This window comes from Acanthochromis polyacanthus, chromosome 4 (genome assembly GCF_021347895.1).
Source record: "Acanthochromis polyacanthus isolate Apoly-LR-REF ecotype Palm Island chromosome 4, KAUST_Apoly_ChrSc, whole genome shotgun sequence".
In the NCBI taxonomy this organism is placed as follows: Eukaryota; Metazoa; Chordata; class Actinopteri; family Pomacentridae; genus Acanthochromis; species Acanthochromis polyacanthus.
In genome coordinates, this window is record NC_067116.1 from 18,424,486 (window position 1) to 18,447,332 (window position 22,847).

Consider the following 22,847-nt stretch of genomic DNA (forward strand, 5'->3'; position numbering starts at 1 on the left):
AGTTCACATGATTGTTGTATTTTTTCAAAAGCTTTGGTGCCATTTTAATGTCATTGTGCTACTCCTGACCTCTGTCCTGGAGAAGAGAATGGGAGAAGTTTGAAAATATCATCTACATCAGTGGTCCTGGGCCTGATGTCAGGAAAATGGGCTTTCTTGGATGTCTTATTGAACAATGATTGTTGGGGATAGCCATCTCTGAGAAATGTATTAACTTTGGAAGCTTGTATTGATTGTAGAGCATGTCAACTTTAATTTAGAATTTTGTATGTATTTCTTACAGTTGCTCCTTATTTTATGAATTCCCCTCTGCTTTAGCTTCAGCAATAATCATCACCAGAGTTACTTATCAGAGACACTTTTGCTCTTTCTTTGTATTTTTAGAAGTTTAGTGAATCACCAATCACATGTGCTTTTATTGGAACTGACTTTATTTTTGGTTGACACCGAGTTTCAGACTTGCTGTCATTAGGGCAGTGAATGACTGTTGCTGCTGGGCTGCAAATGAAGATTTTTTTCATTGTAAATTAATCTGTTGATTATTCTGTCAGTTAAAGCTCGTGTCCGGAGTTTGAATCGCAGCGTCTCCCAAAACACTGTTGGTCCTACCCTCCCTATGATTTCGCCCCTTTATTTGTGCACGCGCGCTGTACCTGAGAGGGGTGCCCGGAGTGCTGCAGCATCTTGCCTGTTTTGCTGTTTTCCACTCTTCTACATTTAGTACATTTAGTAAATAATAAAGGAATTACGTTAGAATGCTGTATTGAGTCTAACTTGTCCTAATACCAAAATAACATGAATCTGCTAGGACGAACTAGTAAAGTTTCAATATGTGATTACACTCGTGTATCCCTCTCGATGACGTTGTTTATCAAACTTAGTGCATTTACGCGTGTATATGTGTTACATTGTTTATTTATTTCTATCTAGAGTTCAGAATTGCATGACTCCTCTGACGAAGAGTATGTCCCAGACGCCCCAACATCTTCCTCCAGAGGTCGGGCATCTAAACGAAGCCGTCAGGCGGGCTATGGAGGCCGTGGTCGGGGAGCGACGCGAGCACCCCGAGCCAAAAAATGTCCTGCAGTCTCTTGGCCTGACAAGCTGTGGGATTGGTAACTTTTCTGGAAGTTGCTGATCCCTGATGCTCTCTCCTCCACAAGCAAAACAAATGTGCGCGCGGTTGCGTAGTGCATAGCTCGCCCACCTCTGCATGGGCTTGCTTGCTGTGCGCGTAACCGTTGATTGACAGCATGACAAAGCTGAAGCTCAAATTTGATTGGTCGGCAGCGACCGGCGCTTTTTGGAATAACATGGGGGTCTATGAGAGGAAGGCGGAGCTCAGGAATAAATTTTCATATCGCGTCATACTAACATTATATTATAGTATCGAACTAGACTAACACATTTAAGCTTTTGTTAAACAATGATACATAAATTGAAAACAAATGGAAACTCCGGACACGAGCTTTAATGGATTAGCTGTTTGGACATGAAAGTCAAACAATTAAAAAAAAGAAAAACAATTACAAAATTTGTGTTTCCCAAAGCCCAAGATGATGTTTTAAAAATGTCTTGCTTTGTTCATAAACAATAAAGAAATCAGGAAATGTTCTTTTTTTATTTTTTTAACGATAAATTTAATTACCACCAACTTATGGTTTCGTTTATTATTGTTGTAGCTTTAATCTACAGTTTAGTATGCTTGGAAATATTTCACTCTGTACAGTAATATCTCTGTAAATAGTGAAGACCCATTGTGTCAAACTCTGAAAGTTTCCTTTCTGTAATACCTTAGCAATTCATTTTGCATTAATAGCAACAAAGAGGAATGAAAGTGAACTTAGGTTTCACAGGGAAACAAAACCAGAGCACATTTACCCTCATCAGACTCGCCTTACTCCATGTTGTTCGTCACTTACACTCCTGTCCCGTCCTGTTATGCTTCAGACTTGTGCCATCTGTTGCAGCATTCCTCTCTGTCACTCTATTTGAAATGGGACACTGGGAGTCACTTTGTCACTTGGTGTCATTGCAGGTAAGAGGGCACAAAAACTGTGTCAAGTGCTTTACACCATGCATGGAGATGCTTCAGACCAATGACGGCATGCACCGAGCAGGGGGCTAAACATAGCCGGGACCCTAAATGAACAGCCTTTTGTTTGGCACTCACAAAGGTATTTGTCATCATGTGCAACCGTGACCTGCAACTCCCAAGTGAGGTATTCCTCTTATCATTGGCATGAAGTCAACACACTTGAATGTGCACTCGGCAGCTGTAGAGTGGACAGTTGGGCAGCGCTGATTCTATTCATGCATGTCTGTGTGAGCTGCTGCATGTGTTCGCTCTGTGTGTGACCTCCAGGTTGAACTTTGTGGCCTTGCCCCTGTAAGGCAGGACACTAGGCAGGCTTTCCCTCTGCACGTTTATCATAACGAGGACGCTTTATGTAGCTTGTTATGTGTCAGGTTTTTTCAGGGATCTGAGTGACTCAGTCAGTGTTGCATTTCACACATGCGGCTACGTGTGAACGACCACGATTAGATCCCACGTTCTGTAGGTTCACTTTGTTCTGCTTCTTTTTACAGCACCAAGGATATGACATCAATTTTCCTGACAGTTCCTGCGTAAAAAAGGAAGCAAGGTGTTTTTAAGAGTCTAAAAATAGGCTTTTTTCTGTGAACTCATCTCACACAAAGCTTGCCGACAGTAAGTCACATATTTATATCAGTATGAGTCACGTTACATCTCGAGCAGACCGCTGGCTTGCTGTGGTAGCAGGTTCGGCCAGTTTAGTCTGCCTTCCTGCAAATTTGTAATGAATGTTGTTAACAAAGTCTCAGGTAAGAATAGAAGAAACACAACTGTGGACATTGCAGTGACTGTATGCGTCCAGACCTCTAAGCCTCTAACCAGACGGCCCCATTTGTAGAAGGCTCTGAGCATCATTTCATTCTTAATCACCTGTATGCTTAGATATTCACAGATGTAGCAGGAAAACAGCATTGTATTTTTAGAAAGATGGGAGGGACAGTTAAGGTACATTGCCTGCGAGGAGTGCTAAACAGTTTTCCTCCAGCGGGGGTGGAGCAGACAGCAGTATATATTAGACTTAATGGTGCAGAACCTTCAAGAACTACAGAGGAAAAGAGGCTTTGGATCAGAGGCCGCTAGAATTTCAACAATGTTCCATTTCAGACCTACCACCAGGAGGTTCTGTGTTTGTGTTTTTGTTTCAGTGCGTGTGTGTGTGTCGCTGGCACCGGCCGGTGGAATGAAAGGATGTTAGATCAAGTGGTAACCGTGGAACTTTTTTCTTCATCTGCTTTAAGCTTTCCCAAACCACCACTGATGCTGCCAGAAGCACCATCTCTAGATGATAACAAAGACTCACCAGCTGTCCAAAATATTCCCCCCAAAACCTAGCCTAGCTCCTGCAGCCCGCCCACACACAGACAGACAGATAGACACGTATACACACATATACACACAACCTAAGGCCTCAAAGCATTCGAACCCTTATAAGGTAAAATCGCAGGTCGGTTTAGAGTGAATCTGTTTTGCAGCGTCCTGGGCTAACTTAGGTATTTGCGGCTGGGAAAAGCATCAAGTATGCAGAAAGGACATCCTTCAGTGTTTGTTTTCTCTGCTTCCCTGTATGCATCCTGTGGTTCTGACTGACTGGCTGCTGGCATTACGTAAAAGCCAGACTTCGTGCTTATATATTTTTTTCCACCTCACTTTTGGTAAATGATTCAGCAGAGCCTGACTAAATGAACGTTTTCAGAGCCTGGTTGAAGAGTATAAACATCGGCCCATTTTTCTTTTCCGGCCCCACTTGCCGATCGCGCCAAAATTTGCGGTTTGTTCTGTGTGTGTGTGTACGCTGCACATTTCACGCGACGTGACATTAGCGTTTACACACGTTCTAAGAGTATTCCGAGGTTTCCGTGAACTTTTCAGACATGTGCGAGGACATGTGTCGGCGTGCGTGTCTCGATATGTGTGTCAGTGCATACCTGAGCTCCCAGCTGTGTAGTTAATCATGTCCACCGACGGTCATTCAATAAACCTCGGTAGAAATGGCGACTCACACCACAGCTACCCCACAATGCCCCCTTCTCCTCTTTATCACCAGCTAGTAATTATGTGCTCCAGTGAGAGGCATGCAACTCACCACATGCATACACACACACACACACACACACACACACACACACACACACACACACACACACACACACACACACACACACACACACACACACACACACACACACACACACACTTGCACGCAGGAGCACACACTCAGCTTGATTAGCAAACCTAATGGATCGCCGTGCTCTGTATTCCAAGAGCATTCCATAAAGCAGAGAGCCATATAATTGCTTTCTAGCATCAGAACTGCAACAAGCATTGCAGCACAACTGTTACCACCTCCTGTTCATCCTCCTCCATCTCGTCTTCTTCTGCATCCACCTGCACCTCCTACCTCATTCTGCTCCTTTTCATCCATGTCTTTTTTTTCCCGTTTGGATCTCAGATGCCACGTAAACCGGATCAATGTGATACATTTAATGCTGTAACTGAATCCATTGATTGCAGGTGCTGTCAAAGGGGCTGCTTATATCAAATCACAGAATTAATGTTCGACTCTGCGGCTCCGATGCTTCAAAACTTTAAAGTTTTAGATTTTTCTGTCAGGATCAAAGCAGTTCAGTGATAGCTGTCTGCACATCAGTGAGAGCACTACAAAGATGGTCTGTTAATAGCTCATTCGTCATTTTTTTTGTTATTGCCGGTTTACCAAAATGTAAACAAATATAGCCTAAAAACTGAGCTTAAAATAGAGCATCAGTGCCTTAATGTCGCTGGCATGACAACAGCACATTTGCGGAGCTTTTACAGATCTTGCTCCTCTGATGGTGTTTTATCTGTGATTCCAAACAGGCATATTTGTAAGTATTGGCATGCTTCCATCTTTCAGATTAGCAAAGACATTTTTCGCTCTCTCCATTTCCACATAAAAGTCAAATTTCACACTGAGCCGATTCGAAAAGGTGGAAGGACAAGCAGCTGCCCCTACGAAAATGACTCAGAGATCCAATTTGAAATATAAAGAGTTTCACTCGAGAGAGGATTTAAATTGCAAGAGGAGCAGCTGGTTCACAGAGAAATTGAAGGTAATTGCAGCTGTAATTATTACTGGGTTGTAGGTAATTTTTGCACAGGATCGATGGAGAAATAAATCCAATCTGAATGAGGCTTTAGTTCTTACAAGGCACAGAGAGCCGAAGTGTTAATGTGCATATGTCAGTGTCGTATGTGTGTTCATGGAGTCGATGTATGCACTGAAACGGGCTCGTTTTGACACATAGCAATGCTCACACTTGCATTTGGCATTTTCACCAGAATGACAGAATGCACATTGAAGTGAAAACATGCTCACATAAGAAAACATGTTGTTTTCACTCACAAGTGCAGCTACAGTCAAGTTTGCACGTAGTCATGCATTCTTTGTTAGCTTAAGTTTCCATGTTGAAGCAAAGGCTCGGCCGGGGGCTATTTTCCTACCAGCTTCGCTCACCCAATGAGGTCACACCATCCAGAATCCTGAGAATGTGAGGAATGGCAAGGTTTAAGAGCTTCTGAACAGCACTATACGTTATCAGATGGAAGGGGGCTGATTGAGAGGGGGAGGTCGAAATGTGATCCACTTCTATAACGGTGAAATGAAGGAGGGAGGAGGGAGTGACACGCTTCTTCACCTTATAGCTGCTTCTCTAATCTGCAGTCTGCCTATAGCAGATGCCAGTACTTCACTTCAACACTGCTTCATTGACATTGGTTTTTTTTTTTACCTTTTTAATTTGATGTGGGCTTCTTGAGATTATTACAGTATCCTGACACCAAACTCAGAAGTTGGACTACCGCTCTGTCAGTGTACTCTGAATCAGTTCCAGGTTACGTAAAGGGGATGTCCTAATTTACTACATAAATCAGTTGTAAATCAGACTGGATTACTTATACGAGTTCAAAAGCTGCACCACAAGGGAACTAATGTGACACAAATCCGCATGCATACCACCATTCAAATGCAAGTCAAATGGGTCATTTGGACTAATTTGGTCAAATTCTATACAAGTTAATCAATTGTTTGAAGTTATAGTTCTAGCCAGTCTCAGCCAATAAGTTCTTGTTTTTCTGTGCACAAGCAGCCCTTCTGTTTGTGGTACACAATGCAATACGGCTCCAAAAACACGGTTCTTTTCATCGCGCATCAATCTGTTATTATTTTCTTCATTAATATAATAATCATTTGAATCCCAAAACCTCCAAACAAGTTTAAAAGGCATGTCATCTTTCAAAAATCACCAAAAGTCCGACATTTATCCAGTCCTTAAACTACTCATCTATGACTTGACATTCCAGCAGAAAATCTAGCTAACTCTCACTTAAAAATTATACTATTTCATTAAAAAAGAAAAACAATTAGCTGTTTGTGTTAACCAGATTCTATAAAAAGCAAAAAATTCTGCACTCTTTGTCTCAACAGTGAAGCCATTAGTGACTCAACTGTGAGCAACGGTCTCGTAGCAAAAATTCAAGGACTCTTCAGCTAAACTGCAGGTTGTGTTTGCACAGAGCAGTTGCCATCAGAAATGAGGTCACTGGGAGTAAAATGTGTTCAGGAGGTAAGAAAAAAAACCACCCAGAACTGCTTGGGATTCAGAGGGTTAATTGTTTGGTCTGCTCACAGATATTTGCAATCATATATGAGAAAACAGTAGACCCTCATTTTGAGACGTTTGAACAAGAGATCCAAGAGAAAAGCAATAAAACAAAGTTGTCTAATGCATTTTCTGTGGCCAGTTGTTTGGCTTCCACCAAGCAGCATGCTGATGTCAACTGATATTAAGACCAAGAGGAACATAGAAATGATTGATTCGTCACAGTGCCCTCCCAATCAGTTACACAAGAGCAATGTAGGAGCTGCCCACAGTGACCTGAGCTAAACTCATATCCAGGTTCCTTCTATGTGGGTCAACACAGCCCACCCTCCTGCACGACCCTCCTTCTGATCAGTGTTGGATGTGTGCCTCACCCTGCCCGACTCTGGTGACCTGGCGTTGCCAGAAAGAATGATTGATTGACACTGATGTTTAAATGTCTCTCAACTGAGTGAGCGGTGAAGCGAAACTGGAGTCTCTGTTAATGACGTGAATCAGGGTGACAGCTGTCTCATAAATGGTCCGACATGGATCAAACACACGCTGAGCAGATTAGTAGCAGGTCTGATGTCTGAATGTGGTAGATTCTTACCAGAATTTATGTATTTTTCATAGTATTTCAACTGTCCTGTGATCCTTTGGGAAGTTTCGACATCTTTCAATCATCTGTTGAATCCCAGAATGATCAGTATGCAACACAGACCGCTGAAATGTGCCTCTGAGGAATGTCTGCACCTCCTAAGTAAAGTGTGGAAAGCAGCACAACTTTGCACCAAGTACAAGTACATACCAACAAAATGAGACCTTACTATAATCCTCTGCTTGCTTTTGAATTGTTCTGATGAATTTGCTTTTTTCGCCAGTTTTGTTATGTTTAAAAATTCCCCGGACTAGAGGGTTTATTATCTATAATGCGTTCTAACCATTATGAACCCAGCCCAGTTATTTCCTGAAAGATGAGATGTTCTGTTGTCCAGACGAGCAGAGGTGGTGGGTGGGTGGTTCGGAGGGGGTCAGGGTTGGTAGCCTGTATGTTTTGTGTTTTTTTTTTTTGACAGGGCTCAGGCGGAGATGCTTGCTATTCCCTCAAGTGTCTGGAAAGTGTGCCGTTTCCATTACAGTCTGTCTCGTTTCGCTGCATCGGTGGCAATGTTTTTGCGTGGAGGCCTGGGGGTACGAGGCGAGCCCTGTGGCCCTGCTAGCAACGGCCTCAGCAGTGCGAGGTGGGAGGGGGTGGCTGTGGACCCTCCACACATGGGTTACATGTGGAGCTTCAAAGACATAGCTTGTCGGTCTGACTGCTGGCAGCCTGTTATCACTGACAGGAAGGCAGAAGGAGGCTGCCAGGGACTGAGTTCAAACTAGTTAGCTGGATGATTGTGCTGGCTCTGTGGAGGAATAACAGGATTACTGGTCAGCAAGATCTGGGACGTACTGACAAGGTAGCGGGCAGGTGTGCGACGTGACCCAGCATGTGCACCATCAGCCTTCATTTCAAGTTTTTCTTTTCAGTTTGAAAGTTCACGAGGACTTCTGAACACAACCCAAAAAAATCTCAGACATTTTTGCTCAGCAGTTTATCAGCTTAGTCATCTTCAAACAGCTGTAGCTTGCATGATGTCATCACTTGTAAGATTTAATAAGCTGGACCAAAGGAGACGAACACACGGCACATCATACCATAAAAATATAATGATGCAGTTATTGAAAGTTTTTAGTCATGCAAAATATCAGCTGTTATAAAACTGTCTGGACAGTAAACATGCACCATCATTGTTGTATCACTTGCTTCTTTATTGACTGAGAGTAGAGTTATGAAATGTTTTTCACATGACCTAATGGCTCATATCAAACACAAGCACTTTAACAAGTGCAGTTGGTTGGGAGATACCAAAGAGATGTCTTGGTTGACTGAACCCATCCCTACTCTTTAACCAGTCAAATCAGTCTGTGCAATGAAAAAATGATCTGCACGTCATCTCCAGAAGAACTAAATCACCACAGTGCATTGAGGTCACTCTACCTGACGTTCTTATTCGGTGAAATCAATGAAATGAAATATGAATAAATGTATAAAAGCTGGCAATCCCACCACATTAAATCGTTTTACCAGAGCTGTCCTATTGTTCAGTGATAACAGACTCTGTGAAGAGGAGCTTGCACCCACTCTGAACTATATCAGCTTGTGATCACAACGACTCCTGAGGAATGTAAGACAGACAGCTTACTGTTTTTTCTGATATGTCAAATTGGCTGTTGAGCCTCACCATCAACTTCTTTGACAGGATGCAAGACAGTTTGGATTTCAAATAAATGTTCAGTTAATAACTTTAACCAAGTAGTCTCCATTAAGCTGGTCAAGGTTGTAGTTGGGAAAACACAGTGGTGTTAACAGGTAGTCTGTTCCACCTCTCACCAAAAAGAATGGATTATTCCTGAAACCTGTTGATGTAGTGTTTTTTTCTCCATAGAGGTCCCACCAGCTTTTGTCCCACTAATGACAATTTGATTTGAAGAGAGCATATTGACCAACCTGTCAACCTGGAGACAACAGTCCTACTATTAAATCCCACCATTGGCACTTGCTTTTAATATAATTCCCAGCGTGTCACAGCAGTGAAGCGAAGATCTTGTGGATTATCAGACTATCAACAAAATAAAAGCTGCACATAATAGCTAAGTGCTAAACTGCTCAAGCAGCACAGAATGTCCTTTGTGGGTTAGGCTTGAGTACCGCTGACACAGATTTCAACAGGAGACAACTGATAATCAAACCAAACAACATTACCAGAGTAATTTCTATGGTTCCATTGTCTGATATGAATCACAAGCTCACAACTGCCCAGTGTTCTGTAACCAAACAGAGCATGGCAGAGAAGTGGCGCATTAGTTACAACAAAGAGCAGAACTCAATCAGTCTCTCTTTTAGGGGGTGGTTCTGGGGTTTTTTTTGTTTGTTTGTTTGTTTTGCTGCATTGTGATAATACGGTGTAAATAACCAGTTTTAAGACAATGTTTTTCATTTTTGTCAATAAAAAATAGTGCAGCTTCTGATTTAGTTCCTACTTACTTCTTACTCTTTAGTAACACTCTTATTCATAGTTGTTGTTTATTGCAAACTGAGATGACTGGAGATGAACACCCTTAGATTTTGCCTTTATAAATCTGAAAACCATCAGACAAGTACAACCCCACAGTCATACCAGATCAGATGTGTGAGTGCAGACACACTGAGGTAATTTGTTGGATTTTGCCTGTGGCACTTTCAGAAAATAGTCATCTGTGGTACCTTTCTCTTCACAGCAGACAGCTCAAGTTGCTCTCTCTTCACTGGGACTGACTTGTGTTGTGCTTAATTGCCCCTAAAGTAACTTCTAAAGTAGATATTGACTCTGAGCTCAAAAACTGAACCACAATTGACTCAGCAGTTCTCTCCTACAGGAAAAGTGTACAGCTGCAGTGCAACCACATGGAAAACATATCCAAGATATTACTGAGTGTACCTGTGTGCAAATGATGCTATTTCTAAAAGTACAAAATGATTTCAGCCCTCTTGGCTTCTGTCTGATTTGTGTGCCTCTATGGCAAACGCCTGCTCTGTTCTTTTAACACATCATCATGCAAAGTTAGCTACCTCACTGCTAAATCCCTCCAGTGTGGTTAGTTCCACATGGTTTTCTTCTATTATACTTGAAAGGCAGATCTCTGGATCCAGCCCTGCTGGTTAACATTAGCACCTGACCTCTTGTTTCATGCTGCAAGGAGGAAAAAAAATCTTTCTGGGAAAGCCCTTCATTAACATTTATGGGAAACCTTTTGGCCCATCTTGTTTTTCCCTTTCAAGATTAAAACACATACTCCTTTTCCTCATTTTTCCATAGCAGCCCCTCCCATACATCTAACTTCACATGGCTGTTTTGGGAAATCCCTCATGATGGGCAGTTAGTCTATACTTTGCCTGGCAAACTGTAGTTTTTTCCCCTTTGGGATCACATCCATTGCATTCTTTGGAAAGTGTGGGTGTAACCGTGTGGTATGATGGTGTTTTCTTTCGGCAGAACACACTGTGTTTCCAGGCACTTTTTAGTATCCTGGACAGAGCAAAGAGGAACAACCGCTGGAACACCTCAACAATGAAAAGAATGCAGATATGAAAAGACATCAACAGATTTTCCTACAATCTAGACAGCATGTGTGGCTTCAAAATGTGGTCAGATACTGTAGTTGTATACGCTCACAGCCAAATTCTGGTTTTCTCTTTTGCAAGTATGTGGAACATCAGTATCATTAACAAAAACTAACAGTATCAGAGCACACGGTGGGCGGGATTTAGAGGGAACGGCTGTTGTCTCACGTGCTCCCCGTATCCAGTGATGTTCAAATTCTTTGACTCTCCTCATCCTCCCTCCTTACTTCTGAGGCTTTCCTGACCTTTTAGCAAGGGCTTCCTCTGTCTCAGCAAGTCAGCACCATACACTAAGAGGACTCCCTGTGTGGGAGGACGAGAGAAGGGGAAGCCTTCAACAAGAACTTCATCTCAACGTGACTCACCCAGACTCTCCGCCTCTTTTCTCGACCCATCTTGTAGCTCCCAAAGCACCCAACATATTTTTCCTCCGCTAGCAAAGGCCATGGTAGGTCAGGCTCCGGGCCACATAAATCCAGACAAACCTTTGCGGAGTTTGTTTGGTTGGACATTCCGTTCTGTGGCACACCTTGGGCCTCACAAATGTTGAAACAGCTTAAATATGTGGGAGCTCTGGGTATTTTTACTTTGGCTTTCCAGGAGCCTCAACCCATGGAACTAAAACAAACACAACGGGGATTCCTACTCAAATCATCTCAATTGAATCATCTTCTGTACACGTGAGACGGACGCCAAGTTTTTATTCTGTAAGGGTAATAAGCGTTGGTTAACCGCAGCGCTCGGAAAGCCTGACAGGTTATGGGAAATGACTTCTGGTGACAGTTGTCAGACATTCCAATTTCCATTCAACTTTTGGTCCTGGACCATATGTACTTCCACTAAACCTCCATTGCACATGTCTACTGTAGCACATTACCATAACACATCAGTTCATTGTTTCCAAATGTCATTCAGGACTGCCTGATTTAAATGTTCAACAAGAGCTTCTACAAATCTCAGACAGCCCACAGAGCAAAAACTTCCACACCACTGTGTCTGCAAGTTTTTGCTCTTTAATGTTTTGCTTCACCCAAACTCTTGTGCATATTTTCTCACTTTCCCCTCTGGAGCAATGCCTTATCCTATTCGAGAGGATGTTGTTGTACGGATTGTAAAGCCCTGTGTAGCAATTTAGTGATTTTGGGCTATATAATTGAAACTGACTGTAGTGGATTTAAGTCATTTAGATAGTTATGGTTTTATTTTCTCTGGTCTGGTATCCCCGTCTGAGGTTTGTGTCGCCACTCTAATACAATAGACGAGAATGGAATTTTGCTTGTGGGCTCCACAATATTATAAAATGACATTTGAAAAATGCAGCAGCAGCTTGTTTTTCCAGAGATGTGTCCCCTTTGCCCGGGATAATCCTATGAACACGTCAACAGCCTTCACAGGAGCTACTTCTTTGAAAAAAAATAAACCAATAATAACAGTGAGTTCTGTGGGCGATCTGCAGTAAGGGAGGTGGTGTTTCTGGAGAGAAATGTTTCTTTTTACCACAAATGCTGCTGAATTGGGCAAAAACATACTCATGCTACAAATCATGTATACTCTGCATTTTGTGTCTCATTTATATCGTGTTTAATGTATTTTACTTTCCTACCAGACTTCCTTTGTTTTACATTTATTTATGTACAACTTAAAGTCTATTTACTAGTGTTTCTTTTTTTTTTCTTTTTTTTCTTTTTTTTACTAGTGTTTCATTGAAAATGCTGAAACTTATTACTTAGTAGAAAAGCCCAACAGATTTATCAGTCAGCCGATATTATCAGCCAATTCGGGAACATCTGTATCTGTGCATATCATGTTTGATGTGCAAAAGTGAAAACTTTTTTCTACCGAACATGATGCAGAGAAAAATGCTGAGGGTGATTCTGAAATGGTGTCATTACATAGTTTGTCCAGCAGAGCGGCACTGACTTCATTGTTTACAAGTATCTGCAGCACATGTAGCAGAGTACGTCTGTAGCTGAGCAGACACTGGTGTGGAGTCGAACGGTGTCATCACAGTAGGTCGCTAACTGCTCTGTAACATACAGGGTGTCCCTGAAAATTTGACATCATTTCGCAGGCCAATAATTTGGGCAATTCTTGTTGAAATACCCTCAAATTTTCACAGAATGTATAGAAACAGATCAAGATTTTATATGTAATGTTTTATTTTTGTTCTGTTTTCAGGTTGAGCCACGCCGTTTACTCCCAAAGAGAAGTCATTTTGTGTCTTGGAATCTGCTCGCACACAGTCACTCAAGACTGACTTAAATGCAAAATTTGGAAAACCTTCACCAACTGGCAAACAAATTTGGACTTGGTACCAAAAATTTCAAGAGGAAGGCCGCTTATGCAGGGCTAAAAGATCCGGTCGACCATCATCAACATCAGCATATTCCAAGACGCAAAATGACTTCTCTTTGGGAGTGCACGGCATGGCTTAACATGAAAACAGAACAAAAATAAAACATTAGATACAACATCTTGATCTGTTTCTATACATTCTGTGAAAATTTGAGGTTATTTCAACAAGAATTGCCAAAAGTTTTGGCCTGCGAAGTGATGTCAAATTTTGTGGGACACCCTGTACATTCCTGGAAGTTATTGATGCCCCCATTATTTTCACTTTCCCATGTAACTCTACCATACTGTATGCACATATACTGCATGTATATCGACTGATATATTGATTGAAGTGGCATAATACCCCAAAATCCCCTATTTGTCAGGCTTTACCTGATAATTGTGATATTACTTGAACAAAATCAAAGATGAACATGATGCTTAGTGTGATGGATTATAGAATATGTCCCTTTCTGCTAATTTGTTCCCATATAATGAAGAAATGAGTCAAAACTTGTGGATGGTTTGAATGGTAGTGAAGTACATTCAACATGGTTTGCATGGTCTTCACCAGTAGTCATGATATAGCTGTAAGGTATGCTGTAAGTGATCTGTAGTGAATGTGCTCAAACGTACAAGGCCTCCAGAGCTGTCCTTTAAGTCGTATGGACACTGCAATGCTGACTTATATGGCCCTGTGCGCGCACACAGAGTTTATAGCCGTGCTGTAGCACACGTAGGAATTGACACAATGTGCTCACCTTGAACTCCCACTTTACTGGTGATGTGGGTGGTCCCGTGTCTGTCAGCCCAGGTAGGCCAAAGGTGACAGAGAGTAGGGTTTCCCACTCGGGTTTACCTTGAAGAAAAAAAGAGAGGAGGAAGAAAGGCCATACAGCTTCTGTTCTCTGTACAGTCTCAGCTTTGAGTTACGCTGCAGCGTTATAATGTTGAAATATTTTCACTGACGTGGTATTGGGTGTTACTGCTTAAGAGTAAATCTCACTTTATCAAAGAAGAGCAGAGGAGCTTCAGAGTCCTGCTTAAAATGTTGCAGGGGAGTGGAACGACCTTTACCGCTCACCGTGCTTACGTTACACCCTCTATCTTTACATGTTTCACCATTTTCCAGTTGATGTCATTCAGCACAGGAAATCTTGGTTGTAAAATGCAGTTTATTGGCGAGCTTGTCTGTGGTATAGCGCAGAGTGACCTGGAGGGCTCGCATGCTGTTCTTCCTGAGTACAAACAGCCATTGCTGACATCTGACCAGCCTGTGTTCCAGCTGTGCTTGCAGAAGTTGCCAGATTATTTCTTCCAAAAACAGCAATTCAGCGTGAACTTTTTGGTTGTGAATGTGATGTGTAATAAATCTTCTCCTCTGTGGTAGCTACATTTTACGTAGTGCTGCGATTTTTTTGGATAAGATATTGTTTCGTCAGTGCAGTGTAGCCATACAGGCAAGGGTGAAATGTATTTCTCCATGAGATAGGTGTGTTTATTGGCTTTTCCCCCTTGTTTGGGTGTAGAGGTTCAATCTGTGGGGGTCAAACCCAATAAACATGGAGTACTCTGTGCCAAGTGGAGATGTATTTACTGAAGCCCCCCCCGCCCACCCTTGTGTTTTTCCGCACGATGGAGGCTCACGTCTGTTCGTAACCAACAGCCTCCATCTTTCTGCTTTCCAGCAGTTCCTAGCCTGCAGCTCTCCTGTATTTGTGGAGCCGTCACAGTGAGAGGTAGGTAGCAGACACATTCTTTGCAGCCCTACTGATTGGACCGAGCACTTTATTTGCTCTGGGACAGACACTGGACTTGTCAAACGGATTCATATTTCTGTTTATTTTTGTAGTACTCGGCTCTGCCTCGGCCTCCTATCTATGCAAGCGTGCACTGTAACCGGCAAGGTGTCATGGTAAAAAATGTTAATTAAGTCAATCCTCCTTTCTGGATGAAGTTTCTCAACATTTCTTTTTCGCATTTTACTTTTGTTGAACTGCATATTTGACAGACATCTAATTCCTCTGGTGTATTTTCTGTCTCGCCCAGAAATGTACAGTACATTTCCCCCTTTTCCTGATAACAGATAATCTCTGGGGTTAAGAGTGTTATCTAAGAGTGATTCCACAAGCTTTATTCGACAGAGGAGCTCCTTAATCTGTAATCATTTCCAGGAACGTCTGGAGGTACAATACTTATCAGTAACACAGCATACATCTTTGAGGATGTGTAAGAGATTTTACGGTCGTCTTTGCTTCAGAATTCATCTGGAAAAAAAAGATTCTTGAATCTTCAGTCTCATAAAGGCAGATAGACGGATTGTTCTTAATAATAATCTTTAGTTAAAGCTTCTTACAAATGTGATTAAGTACTTCTGTTTCTGGGAGGTTACTACTTTGTATGCTCAGAAGGACCCAAATTGAGACATTGAAAAGTTCAAAATGAGATGTAATTTCAGTATTCTTTTTCAATTTGGTTTTCTATCTAAAAATAATAAATAGAGTACATAATGAAGAGCATTGATAGAAAACTAATTACAGAGAAGCCCTTATTTCTGCTGAATGAGTCTCTAGTCAAGCAGTTATTCCTCCTTTTATGTGTAATTATATGAGGACTACAGCAGCCTCTCTCAGCTCTCTGAAATGCAATTATTTTTCACACACAACACATGCTTCTACAAAGCTGAAGACACCCCATTTAACAATCGGACATAATTCCCTGCACTTTTACTCTCTCTCCTTTCAAATAATTTGTGTAATCCTGGCCTTGCTTCTATCTCCCACCATTCAGAAGGTTGTAAATGTGTCCGTACAGGACTTCAGTGTGGCATTTTCCTCCTTGGAGTCCTGATATCCTGGGAGCCCCAAGTACAAGCGTTCTGACAGCACAGTAGGTTTGGCTGAAGCAGCTCTTTTACCGAGGCAGGCTGCCAGATCCCTGCGGTTGATGTGGTACATGGGTCTCCAGATCTGCTACTGTTAACTGTGCATGCCTTCACATTGACCTACTTCTCAACATTTATGTAATCCTAAAGTTAATGGGGGGGGATTGCAGAAGAGGAGGGGGGAATGTCATGACTTGGTTAACCACAGGTATGTTCCAACATACACCGAGGATTTGTTTGGATAACTCAGGGACAGGCCACGGTGGGTTTGTTTTCTCTTGACTGCTGCAAAATGAGTTGTTGTCATTTCAGGCTATCCTTCTCGGCTGTGGCAGTGCAAACTCTCAGTCTTAGCTGCCTTTAGGAATGCACTCTTTGACCACCATGACAGCATCAAACTGGGCCATTTTTTTCCATGTACGCAACAACCTGTGTAACTCATGTATGAGTGCTTTGTGTGTCCTTTGTGATTGGAGTTTTTCCACAAGAGAGGCTGGAAGAAAAAAATTCATTATAATCGAATTTGCGATGTCAGAACTTCGCAATTTATGTCATATCAATATTTTTTCTACATGCCATACACACTTAACAATGTGTTAAGTGTGTGTGCCTGTCTGTTCGTATGTGTGTGTGTGCAGTGGAGGGTATGGATGTCGACAATAGCCGTGTACGACCCACATTACTGCTTCTGTAGATGTTCTTCCTAATGGCAGCCATTTATTCAAACGTTCAGCTGCTCTTTCTGAAGAAGCATTGAGTGAAACTGCAAATCTATAATGGAGCTATTTAATCACACTTAGTCCTCTCAGCAAACAAAGGGAGTCATCTTTCTGTTTCTTACATGACGTCAGGAACTTAATACCTGAGAGGTTCAGATAGCCTTATCCATTTAGCTGTTGCATAACTAATGAGATCTGTGCATTCATTTTACATTCCACTTGGTAGATTGCCCTGAAATGCAGTCATTATTCCCATTTCGTACACCATTGGTCTTTGAACTTTCGTTCCTCTGCATTAGGCCTCTGCTATCTGTTACGATCATCATCTGTGTCCCGGATGTCCAGCCAAAGCTTCAGCTCTGACGCACAAGGCTCACTGTTCAGACTTGTGTCCATTTGTCGACACAAGCAAGTCACTTTTTTCTTTTTCTTTGTTTTTGCACACTGTTCTTTGACTCAGAGACTGCAACTTTTGGCTGCTTGTTAACTGTGCTTTTAATTAAGTCCTTCCTGGTTCTAAAATAAACCGTAAAGCGGCACTTGTCATTTTGTTTATGTTGTGGATCAGATTACTTTGTGATCATCTGACTCTGCAGATTCCCTCAACTCTATGGAACATTTAGTGTCTTTAGGCTCTTTGTTTATGTCACATAACTTTTTCTTTTTGGTCTACTTACAGCTCTCATTAGCCCACTTTCCAGCAGGCAGCTGTTTTCAGTAGAGCTGGGGCACTTGCCTATTCAAGACCCAGATATTTTCTGCAGGAGGCTGTGGAGACAAAAACAAAGCTAAAAAATAAATCTGAATAAATATTTTGGCCTGGCCGATAAAATGATAGAGATATGCGCTGTTGAAAGATACGTTTGACAGTTTAATTTCAGCTCATTAGATGCAAGCTGCCACATACATGAACATGACATGAACACAGAATATGCAAAGTTTGATTACATGAACAAACCCCAAGCTTGCTCCCTGACTCTGTTTGTCCTCTGTCGTTCTCTCCATCCATTTCATTAAGGTCTCTCGAGGTGTGCTACTCTGTCACTGCCTGGACCTCTCGCCAACCCGTCTGCCCACACAGACCTCCCCTGATTGAGGCTGTGGTTGGCCAGTGGTTGCCCTTGCAATACGGGTTGAACAACCAAAACGCACCTCAAAACTTTTATCTAAGCACTGAGGACTAACAAACACCAAGGCCTGTGAGGGGTACCAGTCTGGTGATACCAGGTCCTGGCCAACCACTTTGAACCTTAAAAGCAGCTTCACCCTGCTCGTCCTCCAATTTTGTTTAGTTTTCTTTAGTTTATGTGTATTAAGCTGTGCTCATTCCTTTATGTTTGTTAATTTTTATTCATGCAAATATCTCTGAGCCATACTGGTCCCATAAAGGCCCCCACCTGTCACTCAGGGTTGCCACTTTAAGATCAAATACAATCTAAATGGTTGAATCACATTAAAAAAAATTCACCCCTCTACAGTTGTCATTATTGGTTAAACTAGCTATAGAGCGGAAAACAATTTTTCGTACCCGACTGTGAATATGTTTATTTCTGCTGTAAAGTGGATCATTTTATTCTGGGTATCTATGAGGATTCTGTAGCTTTTCAACTCAGCCTCAAGTGGCCATTTGAGGGACAACAGTTTTTGACCCCAGAGGTTGTTGCTTGCAGCTTCCACATTTGCCATGTCAAACTCTAGAAATTAATAAGAAGTTTTTAGCATTTGCAAGTTGCCAAAAATGCTTTTCAGTGCACTGCTTTTGTCCATTGTACATTGTGTCCAACTTTAAACTGCTTAAATGAATCTGTAAAACCTGACAAATCTGTCTGAGCTTAGATGTTAGAAGACAAGTAATTTGCAGCCAAACCACAAACTCTCTGTCTTTATGTGGCACTTTTTTCATGTACTTTTGTAATTTGACAAACCATGGCAGTTAACTGTCATTCAAAGCGGTTAACCTCCTTGTGTGTGAGGCTCAGAGGAATGCTGTATCCCCATTATACCGGAGCGTGGGACTCTGTTGCCTGGTGTAGGGAGGCTAGGATGACCCTCAGGAATGCCATTGTTGTGTGCTCTATTCCCTTTCCAAATGCACCGTGCTCTATCAGACTGATGGTCCTTTTTAGCAGAATGCGATATCCACGGGTACCAGGGGCGAGAGATGGGAGAGTTGGTCCATAAAAAGCCCCGAATAAAAGGTTGTTCTCTCTGCTCCGTCTCCCCTGTCCTGTGCTGGAACGGCAGGAATGTGGCAGGCAGACCGACTGGCCCTCAGAGCCTTCAGACTCTAATGAATTTTAAAAGGCCTTTTTCATTCAAAGCAGGGTGCTGGCTAACAGCATGTCGCTTGGCCAAGCACTCGGGGGGAAAAAGAGGAGAGAGGAGAGAAGAAGGAGCACTGGAGGGCTGGAGGGAGGGAGAGGAGGAGGACTGGCAAAGTGAGTTGGCACCTACGCAGGGTTGGGTATTGGATGTCCCTCACAGCGAGAGATAATAGGCCACTCTGCATGAGAAGTCGCTGTAGGAGCATTCTTGACCCTGCCACGAGAGTCTAAAGAGAATAGAGGGAATGCGAGGGACAAAGAACGAAGGAGAGAGTGAAGGAGGTGGGGGTAAGAAAAAAAAAGGCTGGAGAGGAGACTTAAAGGTGGTCGAACAAGGGTATAAACAGAGCCTCAAATGTGCTCAGAAGTCTGCGTGTGCTGCTTTAAGTGTTCGTACTTGTTAATGAAATGGTCCAACATTTTGGCAAAAGTGGTTTCTTACTTTTTTGCCAGGAGTTAGATGACATGTACAGCAGCAAAAAAACCCTCTATCAGCACTTTTAGGGTTTATTCATTTACACATTAGGTTGCATTTCCTTATGACTTTACACAACATTATGTCTGAATGTATTTTCATCATCTCATGAAAAACAAAACCTGTTGATTTTATACATTGCTTTTTTTTAAGACACCAACATACTATAAGAAAGTATTGAGTGAGCCACCTTTGGAGTACTGATATGGGGAAATGTTCACCTTTTGAACTGAGAGCCGGGGTAGCTGTTTATCAAGTCAATATGAAAATACAGTCCACAACAGAAGTGAGTACACTAATTGCACTATTTCAAAGATTAGTGAAAGTATTTCCTGTTACAAACACAAATGCTTTAGAAGACTATATTGAAATTGTAGGCCCTCAATTGGAAATGGAATGCAGCAAAAGTGAATAACCGTGTGATCACTGACACACATCATAAAACCTGTCATCACTTTGCTGAAAAAATAAAGTTGTACGTCCATGACTTCCAGTTAGCCTAGTTACATGAACACAATGATAAAATGACCTGTGAACACCAGAACTTTCTCAACGTTGAACCTATGGGCCGTTTATATTTGAAAAAGCTGATTGTGAAACTTGACTGTTATGGGAAAGGACATGGGAACATCAGTGGCTTGATAAAAATCTGTCAAAATACAGTTACAACATTAATCAGGAGGTATACCATGAGCTAGAGCACTACTAGTCAGAGCGACAGTGTCTGACTCTGGAGGGAGTGAATGCATAGCCTGACCAACCCGGTCTCACAAGGATTCGTGAAACTGTCACGTAAATTAATCTATGGTTACGTGCGCACCAACACGATTTCTCATATTTTACGTGTTGCTCACAACGAAATTCAAACCAATGTATTTCAAGCGGAGGACTTTTCATACCACTCAGAACGTATTTCAAACGAATATTTTTAATGTAAAAGCCTTGCGAATCCAACGCTATATTTTGCATTACATCGTCCCATATATATAATGTGATGCCTTTATTTTTGCTGCAGGATTTGGGTATTTGAGATTAAAAAACGTTAGTGTTTGTTTGTTTGCAAACGGGTTTGATTTTGTTTTCATATCTGAATCTTAATCACACCTGAATAGAACGTTTAATTAATCAAATATTCCTCGTGTGTCATGTTTCTCCTCGGTCAGATTTAAGCGAGTTACGTAGGGCATTTTGAATCGGTATATTATATTTTTAATGTAAAAGCATTGCGAATCCAACGCTATATTTTGCATTCGCAGGGGCCGGCAATTAGATGTGGCTTTAGGCCAAAATTTGTGTAAACATTATTCGGCCGTTTGACCGACGGGCCGGTGCGCTGGTATTTATTAAATAATTTTGATGAGTGGGTATCCGATGCCTGTATAGCTCAGCACGTTAAGCAGGTGACTCATGTACAAGAGCTGGTCTCGGACGCGGGTTTCACAATCATAAAACTATATATATATATATATATATATATATAATATCATTTTCTGACATATCTTTTTAATATATATGTATGAATTATATTGATAGTCTATATGTGATTTATATAATAATTTTCTCTGATATATAACTTATCTATTACACACACACATATATATATATATATATATATATATATATATATGTGAATGATGTTGATACTCCATCTATGATTTATATGTATTCATTTTCTCTGATATATAACTTCTATCTATTGTTTTATATAAAATATGTGTTCATTAGTCAGTATTTTGTTTATATATGTGTATATAGCGTAATCATATATTGTCTCTTCAAATTATTAAAATAATTGACTTTGCTGCCATTATCTGCTTCTCTATCATATATTAGTGTGTGTGTGTTTACAGTGTTTGCAAAATACCTGTCTACAGTCGAGCTTAATATCAGAATATTCTATTACTGTTAATCCCACTATGAATATTAAAATACGCCAAACCATTTGTCCTGTATCATAGCTGCATGTATGACGTTTCCAGCAAAAAAATTAAAAAACGCGTGAAAATCAGTTTAATATTCAGAGTTAAGATGGATTAAATGCGCTGTCAAACAGCGCTGAGTGGAGCGGATGACCGGACCAAGATGGCGGCCCCACCGCTCGTCAGCCCCAATAGGCAGTAGCGGTCGATGCGGCGTCTACTCTTTATTATGTCTGTGGTGCTGAACGCTCTGGGAGCAAGTCTGCAGTGAAAACACTTTTGAAGGGGTCAAGGGTCACTAAATCAAGGTTCAAAGGTTCAAGGGTTCACTTTATTGTCGTATCATTCCATATTTGCACATGAAACAATATGAAATTTGACCCTGGTCCCAGTTTCAGCCATCAAAAAAATATAAAAACACTCTCATAAAGACAATATAAGTATAAAGAGACACACTAATATATACAAATCTGCAACATAGATATATGTGCAGTGAACCAACAGTTTGTGCAATATTTAGTAGGTAAATGAATAAAGAGCCTAGTCCAGTAGTGCAGTGTGTGTATGAATGTGTGTATGCTTGTGTGTGTATGTGGGGATGTGTGCATGCATGTGTATTTGCGGGGGAGAGGTGGTGATGATATGAAAACAGAGTCTACAGAGACCTGTTCAGTAGCCCGACAGCTTCGCGGAAGAAGACTTCAAATGAAGGAGACATTTTGTGCAACAAGTATCATAAAAGTCATTCCCAGTGGAATTCAAGTCTGATATTGTGTGGGACTATTCAGAGCAGTCACATGAAGCACTGTATCTGTTTTCAAGGGTCTAGCCCCACGGGAACCCGCGTTTTTCAGCAGTGAGGCCTGCTAGCATTGATGAAGCCTGAGGCCTTCAGACAAGTAAAAAAAATTCCTGCTCGGTCATTTTTGGGTCTAGTGACACCAAATCGTACACGCTCCTACTAGACCATCTCCTGACCTTGCATATTTTTTTTTCAGAGAGTTTACTCAAAAGGGGCTCGATCATGGCCCTGTTTCTTACTCTACGGTTAACCCTTTAATGTCCAAATGCTTCAAAATGGGCTAAAAAGGTCAAAATCTCGCACAATCCTAGACCAATTTGGACCAAACTGCACAGGTTCTATATACAGAGGCTAATGTGAACGCTCATGCACGTTTCAGACCTCCAGGGGCCCTGAAGAAGGAGTGAGGGCCAAAAAAAACATGTTTTTTCATAAATGTCCCTCTTTTGCTCTCATTTCACTTCTGTAACAC

At 41.6% G+C, this 22,847-nt stretch overlaps 1 protein-coding gene across 3 annotated transcripts in view; it reads left to right on the plus strand.

The window, feature by feature from the left end:
• Positions 1 to 22,847, plus strand: part of ddah1 (dimethylarginine dimethylaminohydrolase 1) — a 106,902-nt gene that overhangs the window by 50,287 nt on the left and 33,768 nt on the right. Inside the window, exon 1 of one of the 3 annotated variants that reach the window (XM_051946819.1) lies at positions 14,973 to 14,991. The exons of the other annotated variants lie outside the window; for them this stretch is intronic. The gene's annotated coding sequence lies outside the window, so the exon portion shown is untranslated. Of the gene's footprint in view, positions 1 to 14,972; positions 14,992 to 22,847 lie in introns of those variants that run through there. 3 annotated transcript variants of the gene reach the window in all.